This window comes from Pleurodeles waltl, chromosome 4_1 (genome assembly GCF_031143425.1).
Source record: "Pleurodeles waltl isolate 20211129_DDA chromosome 4_1, aPleWal1.hap1.20221129, whole genome shotgun sequence".
NCBI lineage: Eukaryota > Metazoa > Chordata > Amphibia > Caudata > Salamandridae > Pleurodeles > Pleurodeles waltl.
The window spans coordinates 785,049,802-785,065,416 of record NC_090442.1 but is presented as its reverse complement, the minus strand read 5'-3'; the positions used below and the strand labels follow the sequence as shown (position 1 = coordinate 785,065,416).

The following is a 15,615-nucleotide window of genomic DNA, read 5'->3' as shown; positions in this document are numbered from 1 at the left end:
TTTGAGGGTTTCCCTGGAGGAGACCAAGAAATTAACTAAAATACAGCAACTTTTTTTTTTTTTTTTTTAAATGGGGGAAAAGGGCTGCAAAAGAAAGCTTGTGTTTTTCTTTCTCCTGAAAATGGCATCAACAAAGGGTTTGTGGTCCTAAAGTCACCATATTCCCAGGTGTCAGGAACAGGCAGACTTGAATCAGAAACCCACATTTTTCAACACAATTTTGGCATTTACCTGGGATCTACCCCATTTTTGCTATTTTTGTGTGCTTTTAGCCTCCTTCCAGTTACTGACAGAAATGGGTGTGAAACCAACGCTGGATCCCAGATAGCTAAACATTTATGAAAAGAAGACAAAATTCTGAATTCAGCAAGTGGTAATTTGTGTAGATCCTTCAAGGCTTTCCTACAGAAAATTACAGCTGAAATAAAAAAAATATTGAAATTGAGGTGAAAAAAAACAGACATTTCTTTCCACATTTTACTCTGTACCTCTTTCCTGCAATGTCAGATTTTCAAAAGCAATATACTGTCATGTCTCCTGGACTTTTTTGGGTGCAGGGATATATAGGGCTTGTAGGTTCATCAAGAACTCCAGGTACCGAGAGCCAATAAATGACCTGCACATGCAATGGGCTTTCATTGTATATTGGGTATACTGCAATTTATCTGGTAAAATATAAAGTCTCAAAAATAGGTATCAAGAAAATCTTTGTATTTCCCAAATGGGCACAAGATAAGGTATTGAGAAGCAGTAATTATTTGCACATCTCTGAGTTCCGGGGGCCCCATACTAGCATATGAATTACAGGGCATTTCTCAAACAGACGTTTTTTTCACACACTGTCTTGCATTTGGAAGGAAAAACATGTACAGAAAGACAAGGGACAATAATACTTGTTCTTCTATTCTGTGTTCCCCCAGTCTCCTGATACAAATGGTACCTCACTTGTGTCGGTAGGCCTAATGCCCGCGACAGGAAACGCAACCTGGACACATCACATTTTCCCAAAAAAACTGACCTGTTTTTTGCAAAGTGCCTACCTGGGGATTTTGGCCTCTAGCTCAGCTAAGAAAACCTAGCAAACCTTGATATTTTTGAAAACTAGACACCTAGGGGAATTCAGAATGGGGTGACTTGTGGGGCTCTCACCAGGTTCTGTTACCCAGAATCCTTTGCAAACCTCAAAATTAAAAAACAAAAAAAACAAAACACTTTTGCCTCACATTTCAGTGAGCAAAAGTTCTGGAATCTGTGTGGAGCTACAAACCTCCTTCTACCCAGTGTTACCCCAAGTCTCCTGATAAAAATGGTACCTCACTTGTGTGGGTAGACGCAGTGGCCGCGTTAGGAAATGCCCCAATACACAATGTGGATCTGGGACCAAAAATGTAGGTGCCCTTCCCCTCTGCAAAAACAGGTAGTTTTGTAATGGATTAGTTTGATGTGTCCACATCCTTATGTGATGTTCCAAACATTAAGACTGTGAAAAGAAATGCAAGTTGGTGGCATGCTTCATCATCGGGGTCCCACCCGAGACACCTAGCATGTCACCGGTGTGCTTCGACGCCTGATTACTGTGTTTTTTTTTTACCACACATACTGGTTGGATTTGGCATGAGGGTGAGTGATTGTTCAGTAGACCAAATTTTTCTAACAAGAGATTTTACAAAATTGAAATGCACTGTTAATAACTGAAAGGCCAAAAACTGAACCAATGACTCACAGCTCGTGAGCTGTAAATTCGCAACATGGCACCAACCGCTTTACAGTCTATTCACACACCTTTCATACATGACATGTTCAAGACCATTCATGCCGCCAACCGTGGGTCCAGCACCTTACAACACTCACATCAACAGACAGCGGCTTTCAAGGGCTCATCACTTTCATGCACCCACATGCCTGACACAGCAATCACACCAGCTGATGGGAGTCTGTGGACTGGCGTTTGGCTAGCAGTGTGTTGCAGTGGCCAACAGCAAGTCACTATTTTCACCGCCAGCCAAGCGCCACTCCACGCACGCCGCCATCACTTTTTATTTTTTTTTAACAAAAAAGAAAACACTAATTATAAGTACAAAACTACAAACACAAAATAAAAGCTCTAACTAAATACATGACAGTAATGCCAACTGTTTAACTGAACATATGAAAATATAGAACAGTCAGTTTACGCTCACGGTATTTACCAAAAATTATTTTTAGTGTGGTAACGTCTGAAACAGCTGGCCACACACAGCCCAGGCTTTGGAGGATAATCGGGGCAGTACATCCGAGTCTCCCTCCGGATACCTCTTTGGGCACAGACTCTACATTTTTGAGCGGGAAAGTCTTTTTAGGGGGTACGAGGAATCTGATCAGGAAAGTGGTGATCTTTCAATCTAGCCACATCCTCCACCACTACTCTAGGAACTCTTGCTTGTTCCACCACAACAAGGCTGTCTATCATTGACTCCTGAAATAAAAATAAAAAATCATCCTTGATTCAGGGGAACAATCCTTAAACACACTAAAAGCATTAAAAGTTGCTTAATTAAATAAATAGATGGCCAACTTTATATACCACACGTAAGCCTTACGAACAGCAGTGTAAGGTTCCAACCTCTGATCCAATCTATCAACACCCCCCATGTGCTTATTGTAGTCTAAAATGCACACAGGTTTGTGTACTTGAGGAACCTGACCCCAAACAGCCACAAGTGAAGTACTCTCACCACGGATGGTAATTAGCATGTAGACAACCCTCCTGTCTGCAAATTTCAGAGCTAGCAGCTCACCATTCCGCAAGGCACTACACTGTCCCTTCTCAAGGTTTTTATAGACGAGCTCCTTTGGATAGCCTTTCCGGTTAGAGCGGATTGAGCCACAAGGAACAGTGTCCACTCTGAACAATTCCTTGAACAACTGCACTCCAGTGTAGAAGTTATCTACATACAAATGGTTACCTTTATTAAACAGTTGTCTACCAAGTTCCCACACAATTTTCTCACTAACTTCAAAAGAGGGCGGACAACCATAGGAGTCAATACTGGAATCCCTACCAGTGTAGACCTGGAAATTATAAACAAATCCTGTACTACTTTCAGACAGCATATACAATTTAATTACATACCGTGCACTCTTGCTAGGAATGTACTGCCTAAAAACCAAACGACCCTTGAACAGGACCAAAGACACATCCACAGTTATTTCTTTGCCAGGAACATAGACCTCTGAAAAATGATCTACAAAGTGATCAAGGGTAGGCCTAATCTTAAAAAGAGGGTCATAATCAGGCTGATCTTGTGGCAACAAAATGCAGCATCCGAAGAAGAAATACCAATCATAAGCCATGGTTGCAGGTAATGGAGCCGTTGCCATCAAGGGACTAGTAGCCCAATAAGAAGCCAATGACAGCTTCCTTATCAACCCCATCAAAAAAGTCAAACCCAGGAACTTTTTCATCTCCTCCAGAATTGTGGTAAACCACTGGGTAGCTCTAGACTGTGGCCTAAGTCTGGCAGCGTTGTCCTTCAAATACTGCTCTGCATACTAATTACTCTGCTCAACAATCTCTTACAAAAGTACTTCGTCCATAAACAACTCCAGTGGAAAACTTTTCAGCCCCAGGCTGCTGCACTATTGGCACATCAGTGTCCTTCTCTAAAACAGGCCCTTCATCAGAAGATTCCTCTCGGACAGAAAATTCACTGCCAGAATCTCTTCCTCCTCTGCCTCAGATGCAGAGTCCGTCTCATAATCATGATCAAAAGAAGACTCAAAAAGCATACCAAAAACCTGCTGAGAGGCCACTCTGCGACAAACCATGATCCTTTCTAAGAAGTGTAACTTCACAAATATGCCAACAATAACCAGCACTGTCTAAAATAAGTAATAAACAAAGTGTGGCTTTATAACAAAGAGTTATGTACCCAAAAACAATACCACTTATTTGCCTGAAAGAGCTAGACTCACCAGCAACTACTCTGCACAGACACAGCAGTCACCAATGATATCCCACTAAAAAGAAAAAAGAACAGAAAATTAGACCTGAACCAACACAAATATCGTTGTGCACAAATCTAAGGACAATTTCACACACAATCCCGCATTTAGTACACCACCTACAATCATGTCATTGTTGCATGGCAACAATACTCTTTTGGAGTAAATTGTTTTTTCTTACCTAAAACATGCAACTACGCAAACTGCAGGTCAACCACTGCCAAAACTGCAAAGGGACACAGGAAAGGAAGCAAAAGCTTTGACCTAGAACAAAGAAGAGAAATAAACTGTTATGATCACAAATTCACAAATGCAAATACTTTGCCAGTTGACAAACACCCCGCCACCAAACATTTAGAAATTTTTCCTTTGTATTTAGTGGTTTCTGCCCCCTTGGGGGCAGATGGGCCTAAAAAAAAACAGGCCGATCTGCCCCCAACAGGGGCAGAAATGCCATAGATAATATTGCCCCCCCCGGGGAGCGACCCTTGCCGAAGGGGCCACCCCCTCACAAAACACACACACAAGATCCCTGGCGCTAAGTGGTTTCTGCCCCAATTGGGGGCAGATGGGTCTAGAAAAAATAGGCCGATCTGCCCCCAAGGGGGTAGAAATGGCCAACAGTTGAGCCCCCTTGGGGGGCCGGCCCTTGCCCATGGGGCCGCCGCCGCACAAAAGAAACAAAATTTAAAAAAAAAACTGCTGCCTTAGTGTCTTCTGCCCCCCATTGGGGCAGACGGGCCTAAAAATAATAGGCCGATCTGCCCACAAGGGAGGCAGGAATGGCATAACTAATATTGGCCCCTCTTGGGTAGCGACCCTTCCCCAAGGGCCACCCCCTCACACAAAACACTCTCTTTCTCTCTTTTTTTTTCCCCCTCCTGGGGCTAAGTGGTTTCTGCCCCCTTAGAGGCAGATGGGCTTAGAAAAGCCCTTTAGGGAGGCAACCCTTGCCCAAGGGGACACCCCCCCACAAAAAACACACAAGATCCCTGACGCTAAGTGGTTTCTGTCCCCCTTGGGGGCAGATGGGCCTAAAAGAAATAGGCTAATCTGCCACCACGGGGGCAGAACTGCCCAACAGTGCTTTGCCCCCTTTGGGGGGGACGACTCTTGTCCAAGGGACCGCCCCCGCACACAGAAAAAAACCAAAGAACAACAATCCCTGGCGTTGCTGTGGCTTTTGCCATCGGCCTAAAAAATAATTGGTCGATCTGCCCCCAAAGGGGGCAGAAATGGCGTCAAACATGTTAGTCCCCCTAAGGGGAGCGAACCTTGCCAAAGGGGCAGCGCCCCCACATATGAAACTGACCAAAAAACAAAATCCCTGGTGTCTAGTGGGCATTCCTGCTGCCCGTTCACTGTGCGATCGGGCAGCAGGAATGCTGAAAGACACATCGAGGGAAAGAAATACCCTTTCCTTTCCCCTGATGCCTCCTTTAGAGGAATCCTCCCTCCGCCTGGCCGGAGTAAAAACTTACCTCTTTCCTCCTGGACGCGCTGGAAGCAAATGGCCTTCAGCGCATACGGCGGCCTCTAATGATGTCAGTGCGCGATCACGTGGTGATGTCATTAGATTCGGGCAGTAGGGGTGGAAGGGGAAGCAATTCCCTTTCTATCCCTCCCCAGCTGAAGGGGGTGGAGGCTCACAGAGGGAGCGCTAGCCAGGTGCAGGACCTAACGGTTACGTCCTCGGCACCTGAGCAGTGCTGCCGAGGATGTAACCGTTACGTCCACGGCACCCAAGGGGTTGGGGCACCTGGAAAGATAGTAGTGTGGTTGTAATGAGGGGCACAGTAATAACCATGGTTTAGTGGATGAGTACCGTGATGTACAGTAATGTGGTTTACGTTGTTATGTGAGATACAAGTAATGTTTGTGCACTAATTGTTTTTTTTCACAGTTCTTTGTCATTTTTATAGGTCTCTAAATGTTACAAATGGGTCATAAAATCATGTTGACGTACATGGCACAGCACCACCAACAATAATATGCTAACATGAGAACATTGTTATTCCACCACGCATTCATAAGCCTAACAACTACAGGTAAATTGTAAACTATCCACCCTCTAAGTTCCCCCTTTACATCACCCACCCACACAGTCAATATGTTCTGATATAATTATAAAACCTCTATAGTGCTCTTCAGAATACATAATCACACATTATTAAGAGTGACAAGCTGTGGTCCATCGGTTCCCTACTGTGTACACATGGTTCAGCTGTCTTGTCTTATGTAACTATTCATTAGTTCCTTCCTCTAAGGCGGTTTAGTTACAGATTTGGGGTTGATTGCTCTTGGGAGTAGTTCCTAGTCAAGAATCCCTTTGGGCCTAGATGTGCCTTCTGTTGAAGGAGAATTTGCATCTGTCAGCCTTGGCAAATTTATGTGGATCTGTTTCCATCGCCATAGTTAAGGAGCTGCTGGTGATCTCCAGTTCATGGCTATCTAGCATTTAGAGAGGGTGCCAGATCTATACATTTACTGATGGTTCTGTTGGTTTTAGTCATAATTATAAACACTAGCAAGCACATTTTTGGCAAATTCATTCCTCTTTTTTTGCATCCACTCTTATAAGTATTTAGTGACCGCCTTCCACCAGCACCTTATGACCCAGCAAGACCAGACCATATGGCCGAAAACTGTCACTTCCTGACAGCAGGAAAGGTATACCAAGAAGGTCTCAGTATACATGGTTTGCAAGAATGCAAGCATTTTGTATGTCCTTTGGACATAATTAAATTGAATAAGTTTTAGCCGTACATTTATCAAAATGTGGCAAATGTGCTGTGGAGCTCAGTTCCTTTCTGCATCAGTGCTTCATCCATGTTTTCTTCCTATTCAGCCTTTTTGGAAGTCAGGATGGTCCTTATCACTCTGTAGGCAAGTGTGATAAAATATCTGCTGTTCCCCATTGTCCAAGGAGCCTGCGTGAGTGTGCTTGTTGGTGGGTCCGACCTGTCCCCCTATCTAAGGGCTATGGCCTTGGTTAATTTTGCATGGGTCAAGAGCTGCCCAGGAGTAAGGTCATGCACTTGTGGCACTTCAGCAAAAGACATGAGATTGCTGGATTCAGAAAGATCGCCTAGTAATTTTATCCCTGTTTAGGACCAGAGGGATGTGTCTTTCCTTTCTGCCAGTTGGGTGAAGCGCAGGAGCATCCCACATGGAAACCTCTGGTGCATATGAGGTCACAACAGGCCTCCTGTGCCAGTTGTACCATGCTGTCCTCTGCAATGTAGAGGTGGTCTGCACAATGCATTTCTTGGCCGGGACATATTCACTAATATCCATAGGGGCTAAACTACCAATCAAAGGGGCAAGCTCAAAGAAAGCGCTTAAACTGAACCATTCCAACACACTGTGGTTGCGCAATACTTATCTTCTTGTGAGGAGAAGGATATGTGTACATGTGCATTGTTGTTATTCTTGTAAGGAAATATGATATGTTATATCTATGCCCTATGTTACTGCTCAGCCTGTAACATTGATGATGCATTAATGAAATGTTAAGTGTGGAATGTTTGCTGTGAGTCGTTTCAGGTCTGGATGCTGAGCAGAGAAGGCTTTGCTCCTGGTGAGGTGTCCTGTTGATCAGCTTACATCTCTTATAGGTCTTCCCTTTGAAGCGTACATGGAACTATGAAATAAAGAGGTATGATCCAATGATCTACTCAATTCTGCCTCTGGACTGCAAAAACACACGATCCCTCACGCCATCTAAAGAGTGTTTGTTTTTTTTGTTGGGGGGGGAGGAACGGTGTGATGTGCTCATTAACCCTGTGTGGGTGAATAAATGTTCACAGCTGTAGGAAGCTGGCTCTGTATATACTATATCAAAAAGCAATATAGTGTGCACAGAGTCCAGGGGTTTCCCAGAGGCTTAACAGAGGCTAAAGTAGTTAATACTAATGCTCTCTTTTGTGGTAGTGTGGTCGAGCAGTTAGGCTTATCAGAGGCTAGCGCAAAGCATTTGTTGTACACACATAGGCAATGAATGAAGCACACACTCATTGACTAACTCCAGGCCAGTGTTTTTATGTAGCAAAAATATATTTTCTTACTTTATTTCTAGAACCACAAGATTTGAGTTGCAGGGGAGTACATTTGCAAGTATCCAACAGTTCCGGGGCAGTTCTGGAGTCCTTTGTTGGATTTTCTTTCTCGACAGGGCCACTGTCCACAGGAGTTCATTGTCCTCTGGAGGCAGACAGTCCTCTTGAGGCTTTAAGATAGCGCTGGTTCTGAAGGATGCGTCACCTGTAGGGCTGGGCCAAGTCAGTTGGTGTCTTCAGTCTTCTCTGCTGAGGGGGTCAGCTTAGCAGTCCTTCTCATTTTCTTCTTCTTGAGGTCGCCAGGAATCTGATGAGCTAGGTTCAGGGGAGCCCTTAAATCCTGGATTTAGGGGCGTTACAGGGGTCAGAGGGCAGTAGCAAATGGCTGCTGTCCCTGAGGGTGACTAATCCCTTCCAGTTTCTACTGCCTTTGGGGTGGGGGACACACACTTAACCCTACTGGTACCTGTCCTCCAAACTAAGATGGAGGATTTTGCAAGGGGGGGGGGGTCACTTCAGCTCTGGTCACCTTAGGGGTGATCCCAACTGAAGTGGTCACTCCTCCTTATTTTCCCTAATTTTCCCGACGGACTTGCTTCCAAAAGTGGGTCTTTGTACGGGGTGCGGCATCTCCACTAGCTGGAGTGCCCTGGGGCACCGTAACAAGAGGCCTGAACCTTTGAGGCTCACCTCCAGGTGTTATAGTTCCTGCAGGGGGGAGGTGTGAAGCACCTACACCCAGTGCAGGCTTTGTTTCTGGCCACAGGGAGCACGAAGGCTTTCACCCCATGTGGTCAGAAACTTGTCTGGAAGTGGCAGACTGGCACAGACTAGTCATTCCTGCACTAGACGTTTGGCTACAGTACAGGGGGCATCTGTCAGATGCCGTCTGAGTGCATTTTTCAATAAATCCAACACTGGCATCAGTGTGGGTTTACTGTGATGGAAAGTTTGATACCAAACTTCCCAGTATTCAGTTAAGCCATTATGGAACTATGGAGTTCGGAATGATAAACTCCCAGCCCATATACTTTTTATGGCCACACTGCACTTACAATGTCGAAGAATGGACTTGGGCACTGTAGGGTCATATTGCACATGCAGCTATGCCCTTTCCTGTGGTATAGTGCTTTCTGCCTTAGGGCTGTAAGGCCTGCTAGAGGAGTGAATCACCTATACCATAGGCAGTGGTTTGTGGGCATGACACCCTGTGAGGTATGCCATGTTGATTTTGTCTTTGTTCTCCCCACCAGCACACACAAGCTGCAAAGGCAGTGTGCATGTGCTTGGTGAGGGGTCCCCCAGGATGGCATAATACATGCTGCAGCCCTTGGGGACCTTTCCTGACCACAGGGCCCTTGGTACCATGGGTACCTTTCACAAGGGACTTAACTGCGAGCCAGGGGTGTGCCAGTTGTGGAATCAATGGTACAGTTTTTGGGAAAGAACACTGGTGCTAGAGCCTGGTTAGCAGGGTAACCAGGGCGAAAAGAGCACTTTCCTACAACAGAATACACTGAAATACTCTGCACAGACATGTTTGTGAAGAGAGGTTTGAACCATGGATATATCATGGAGGGTCAATAAAGGTTTTGATACAAATTTCGGTAGGTGGATTCTGCATTTGCCTTGGTATATAATTATTATATACTTAAAATGTGTCCTTAAATGTCTAGTTTTTTTTCTTATTGCTGATGCTTTTGCACTGCCTATAGAGATGTAGATCTTTTGTCAAGTAGGTTTCTTTTTATTTTTTGCAGCGCCAGATGTCAAACTTGTTTGCTTGTATTCAAGGAAATACATAGTTATTGCCCTTGTTTGCTGTTTTCATTCAAATTGCTTGGTGGGCCAATTCAGTGAACACTTTGTATGGTTGCACGTTAGCAGCTCGGGAAGAAGAGTTTCTAGAAACATCATCATATCTTTTCGTTCTTTGCCTTCTTTTGTTCAGAAAAGTGTTATGTAATTTCTCCTGTTTCTGTTTTTAAGGTCTTTATGGGCTTTCTGTAGTTGATAAACTTGATATTCCATTTATTGTCCCCCTTGCCAGAAGTGTTGTAACCTCTATTATTGCTTAATTTTTGGTGGTCTTTCTTTCTAGTTTCCCTTCAATGATGTACAGTCATTGTGGAAGCGGATGCCATAAATGGTTTTAACGTCTTGAATTCAGCCGGAATCATTGAGAGGGTAAATTCTTAATTTGGCTTCATTGGAGATAAGTGGTTGTTTTTTGGTCTATTGTTGATGATATTTATTGTGTTTGTAAAGTCATTTTTAGCTGTTTTCTTTTCTTGTAGTATTGCAGGTGATATAGCCCTAGGTTTATCATCTGTCTAAATTCCTTTTCGTGGACTTCTCTTGCCATGTTGAAACTTTTCTATTAATGTAGCTTCCTTCTTGCTGTTTAGTTTAATGGTTGAATATGCGATGGTTGAGTAGTTTAGTGTGTATGTTTGCATGCTTACTTCCTCGTTTTGTTCAATAATTCTGTCTAGTCAGCGGGTTTCAGTAAGTATTTTAGGGCACAATGCTTTAACTGGTCACTTGGAAATGTCCCCTTTGTTCTGCAATACCAAGAGTCTTTCAGTGGTATTCACACAGTATTTCATAATGTTTCACAGTACGCTTTGATAGTTTGTTTCTTCATAGTGTTCCCTTCTATTCACTGTGATCTGTTTTTGTTTGAAATCCTTTGAGCCTTGACACGACACTGATACTACTAAACAGAGTTCCCTGACTTGACTGCCCTTTAAAATGAAAATTATTTTTTCAAAATCACCTTAGCATTTGTAAAACAGCGTTGTATTGACTTAGGCCTGTGGTCTTTTCTCACCAACTTCTCTTTGTTTTTCTGCCCCTTTCATGTGCTTCCTCCATTCTGTGTCTTTTCACCTCTCCTGCTGAAGCCTTCTCATGTGCAAGTACACTGCCTCTATACCTCTGTTCATCTTCTTGATTTCTTTGCTTCAGCTTGCTTGTTTTGCAGTTGTTCATAGTGCAGTTTTTTCATGGTTGTTTTTCTGACTTGTTTTCCGCTGGCTGGCACCCATTGTGTGGTACGGATTGCTGTGTGCTTTCTGCACATTCCTGCTTGTTGGGCTTTGAGTTTTCCTTTTCCTCTCCTCATTTCCAGTCATCTTCAGATGTCACTCGTTCTGTGTAATCTCCCGCGATCACCAGGAGAGCAGTTTTCCACCATTTTCTCTATTTCGTGTGCATGCACTTCCTGTGCTTATGAAGGGTAGACTGGAGGACTGTTAAGGGTTTCCTACTGAGATTCAGAGATCTCTCGGAATCACTTCTGTCTGCTGACAGTAAACACACAGATGTTATTTTACTGTGTTTAGGGTGCCTTTTTTAAGTTTTGGTTTGAAATCGCCCATTGCATTGGAGTGGCTGAACTGTGGCCTCAGGCCCTTCTGAGCATCTTGGTTTTATGATTACTAACCTGACACTATTATTTAGGAACACATTTTGTGGAAATTATGTGGGGAAAGACCGCTGCCGCGTGGCCTTAAATGTCATGCAACGCCCCCTCCTAGAGGGTGGTCTCGGCACACCAAATTTTAGCTTTATTACGCTGCCTCACAGCTGCAGTGGCCCCTAAAATGGCTTAGTGAGACGTCCAGTGCGGAACGGGAGATGGTGAGGGCACGATTATGCAGAACTAAGGTGTACACTTGGCTGACTGATAACACATGTTAACCGATTTAGGCGAACTAACATGATAATGACAGCTAATGTGTGCTGGCGCCGATTTGTTCAGGGTGCAGACCCACATCCCTCCATATTCTGCCAGAATTCTCATAGCCCAGATCCCAGGCAAACCGGCCCTGAGCACGAGTCATGTCTTGGCTCTGTGGATGGAGGCAGAGATAGTTGCAGTAGGGGACTTTTTGAGCAAATGATCCTTTATATCCTTTGCAAAAATTATAGACACCACTTCTTTGAGACCAGGGCATTTCTTAACATACCTTGCCATTTGTCAAGTGATACGAGACACCTGGGGTGACGGAGATGTGGAACCACCACAATTGGCCATCCTGCATACCCTGCTATCAAACGTGGGCCAACACGAGCTATTTCACTTCTATACAAAGCCTAAACACGAGTACTACTGTGCCCATGAAAAGGAGCACAATAGATGGTCATCGGTCCTTCCCCACTCGCTAACCTCCAAAGACATAGAAAAGGGCCCTCCAACATGTGAAGGAGATCTCGCATCACCCAGTTTAATTTACTACATCAGGCCTATTTATCTCCCCAGTGCATTAAGCATACGTTTCCTACACCCAAATGTCCAAGATGCAGCCTGGCTGAGGCAGGACTCTATTACATGGTATGGGACTGCCCCTCTCTTTATTGCAAATGGCAAACTATCATCACTATGATAGCTGAAATGATATATCACTTATGGCCCCCTTCTTCTGAATCCTCTCTGCTGGGAATTCGTCCCAGTGGCAGGAGGGACAGGTATGTACACAGGTTCATTGATTTAAAATGTATTTTGTTTAAGCCACAAATATAGCTATGCAATGGAAGGCACCCACACCGGCAGTAACTATCAAATGCTAATTCAGTGGGCAAAGGCAGAGGCGAGAGTTCTGCGTTCTCTGAGAGACAGGAGCCTGCTGCACACAGGGCCTGAGTGCTGGAACACCTTTTTTGTAAATGCTGAGGGCAAAAATAACATTCACTCACCATGAGAAACTCGTTCAGTGCAGTAACGTTATCATCACTCAGTCCGTTGAATCCCCACTGTGCAGCATCCCCCACCAGAGCTATTAACAATACCCTACCAATACCATGAGGTATACGTAGTACCGGGGGTTCTTTCCCTCCCCCCTCCAAGCTATGGTATCTCCTACGTTTTCATAATGATCCTTACACCCACTATGACCAAGCTGTGTTTCCCCTATATTCCCATGAGTACAAGGGACTAATACCTCTTCTTCCCCGATTCCTCAACACACTAATTGCCTTTTGTATGTTAGAACTTGACTATTGACCTGACCACTGGGACATATATCCTCATTGCTACAAAGAAGTGTGTACTGTACATGTGTATCTTACTAATATGTGAAGATCTTCTCCTCTACACTCCTCTACCTTTCCTTCCCATATATCTATTATGTTTACTCTGCTTATCTGACTTTGCAATTGTTATAACAGTTGTAATACAAATCAATAAAAACAGCTTTACAAACAAAATAGAAATACGTTTTTTAAAATAGTTTTCCTATTTTTAAACGAATACCTATATTTCACTGACCAACCAATGCATGTCATAACAGACTAGCACACGAACAAGCATGATTGTTGTTCAGTAACTGCTCTTTTCTGGTTTATTCCAGGTCATGGTAAACTAAAGATCTCATCATGCTAAGAACTTTCACTCTTGAACTTTGATAAATTGATACTTTACAGAGAGTGTGACTAAAGACACTGGCTCAAGGCATGTACTTCCCAACAGAGCAGTACAGTTTCTTGACCCTAGGAGTAAAACAAATTAACAAGATAAGGTTACAGTGACTCAGGGGTACTCGTTGGAGGATAGAAGCCGAAAGTTGTGAGACAGTGCAAGGCAGGGAAGAGATCTTTACCTAAACTGGAGAATGAGAGACAAAGAAAACCATCCATGGCCCTGCTGCTCTGTGTCCTTGTCTTTTTCACTAGAAGTTTTGAAGACCAAGATATGTTGTGGAGAGTCAATTTCGCACTGTTCTTGTGGTTCCCAAAGGTCTATGTTGTAAGAAATAAACAAACCAGTAAACACTCCCAGCTCAGGGGATGTTTGGTTTGCACACCTTCATACAAAATAAGTGAGCGCCATTCATTTATACTGGTATATTAGTACACAAGGGTGTACCCAAAAGTTAGACTCCGAGCCTGGGAAAATTCAAGTAACAAAATCATTGATGCCTGCAATTGTTTAAAATCTAATCCTTATAAGGACAACTAATGTCATAGTGCACTGAATGCATTTACTGCTTTAAATCAACACAATTAAGCGGGCAATGAATATGAAATAGACAAAATGTAAAGAACCAAAAGTAAACAAATTTTAATATATACAGCATGAGTTAAAATGTGTCTAGTAAGTAAGTGAAAAACACATTCTCAGTACTCAAAAGTGTTTTATGAAAAATCATTAAAATACATTTATGTTTGTGTGACAAAGCAATCCACACAACCAAGGAAAACCAATCTTCGCTTGTATCTTATGTTTCTGATGGATACAACTACCTGTGGATTCCTCACCTCATGAATACTCCCATGGCGCCAGCATTCTACGGAAATCTTCTTACTAGTCTCTGCACGTCGACGAGGACGTCACTGTCTCGCACGCGACGCCGTCTGACGTCATACAGGCAATAAGAGGTCCTCGACGACGTGCGGACGTCAGTTCCCTTTTTTCCGTGCATTCGAAACGGTTATCTTCGAGGGAGCAACTGTTACTCTTGCGGTTACAGTGTATATCTTGCTGCGTACTCTTTCTCTGTGGAAATAATGTCGCAGAGAAAGTCTGGATTTAAGCCTTGTCGTGAGTGTGGAGGCAAGATGTCGGTGACGGATCCTCATTCCGATTGCCTTTGGTGTTTGAGCTCCGACCACGACGTCTCGACTTGTGATTCATGTCAGCACATGAATCCGAAGGCCCTTAAAGAACGTGAGGCGAAGCTGTTTATGGCCAAGTCAAAGGAGAAGCATCACAAGAAGTCTTCTCCAAAACATCGGCGTCATCGAGACTCCCGGCGCCGTAGAGAATCTCGGCGTCATTCAAGGGAGGCTCGTTCCAGGTCTCCGGATCGGCGCCGAAAGACATGGGAGGTCAGCCCCACGGTGACGCCGCATCCTTCGACGCCGTTGCCCTCTCCGGCGTCACCAACTTCGCCTGGACAGGCGTCGGTGATTGAGGTATTGGAGCCTCAATTGTTTTCTCCGGCGCAGACGCCGAGGCCGGAGTCGGGGTCGCCTCCGAGACAGGCACCCCAGTATCCGGCTTTTCCCACCCCTGGAGCCGATAGTTCCGCATTCTTGAATGCGATGTATGCCATCTTCCAACAGATGGCTCCAGGGGGTGCTCCGGCTGGGCCTTTGGCCTTTTCTTTGGGTGATCCTGCGCCTCTTCGGCCGGCACCCTTTATGCCCTTTCTCCCGTTTGGGAACGTGGGCTCGGCGCCAGTGTCGGCGCCGGTGGCCGCTCCGGTGGCTTCGGAGGGATTGGCCCCAGGGATTTCCATCCCGTCGACGTCGAGATTTCGGCCTGTGACTCCGGTGGGTCCATCTGTTTCAGCTGCTCTTCAGTCGGCGCCGAAGTTACCCGTGGCGCCGGATGCGGCGTCGGTGGCTTCGGAAGATCGGCGCCGATCTCCGACTTCGGCGGAGGCATTGTCGACTCCGCGGATTGAGCAACGACTGCATTCAAGGAGGCGTGCTCTCCGGGTACTAGAAGAGCAGGAGTACCAACGAGCCCTAGAGGAAGGAGAGCTAGAGGACTCGGGTGATGGGCTGCGTGGACTGGAGTCGGCCAGTGGGCTGGACACTTCCCCTGAGTGGGACCTTTCGTCCC

General features: G+C 44.8%; 1 protein-coding gene across 3 annotated transcripts in view; it reads left to right on the top strand.

Moving 5' to 3' along the window:
* LOC138288172 (zinc finger protein 208-like) overlaps window positions 1-15,615 on the top strand; it is a 74,679-nt gene that overhangs the window by 10,790 nt on the left and 48,274 nt on the right. Inside the window, exon 2 of one of the 3 annotated variants that reach the window (XM_069229491.1) lies at window positions 10,144-10,229. The exons of the other annotated variants lie outside the window; for them this stretch is intronic. The gene's annotated coding sequence lies outside the window, so the exon portion shown is untranslated. The remainder of the gene's footprint in view (window positions 1-10,143; window positions 10,230-15,615) is intronic. 3 annotated transcript variants of the gene reach the window in all.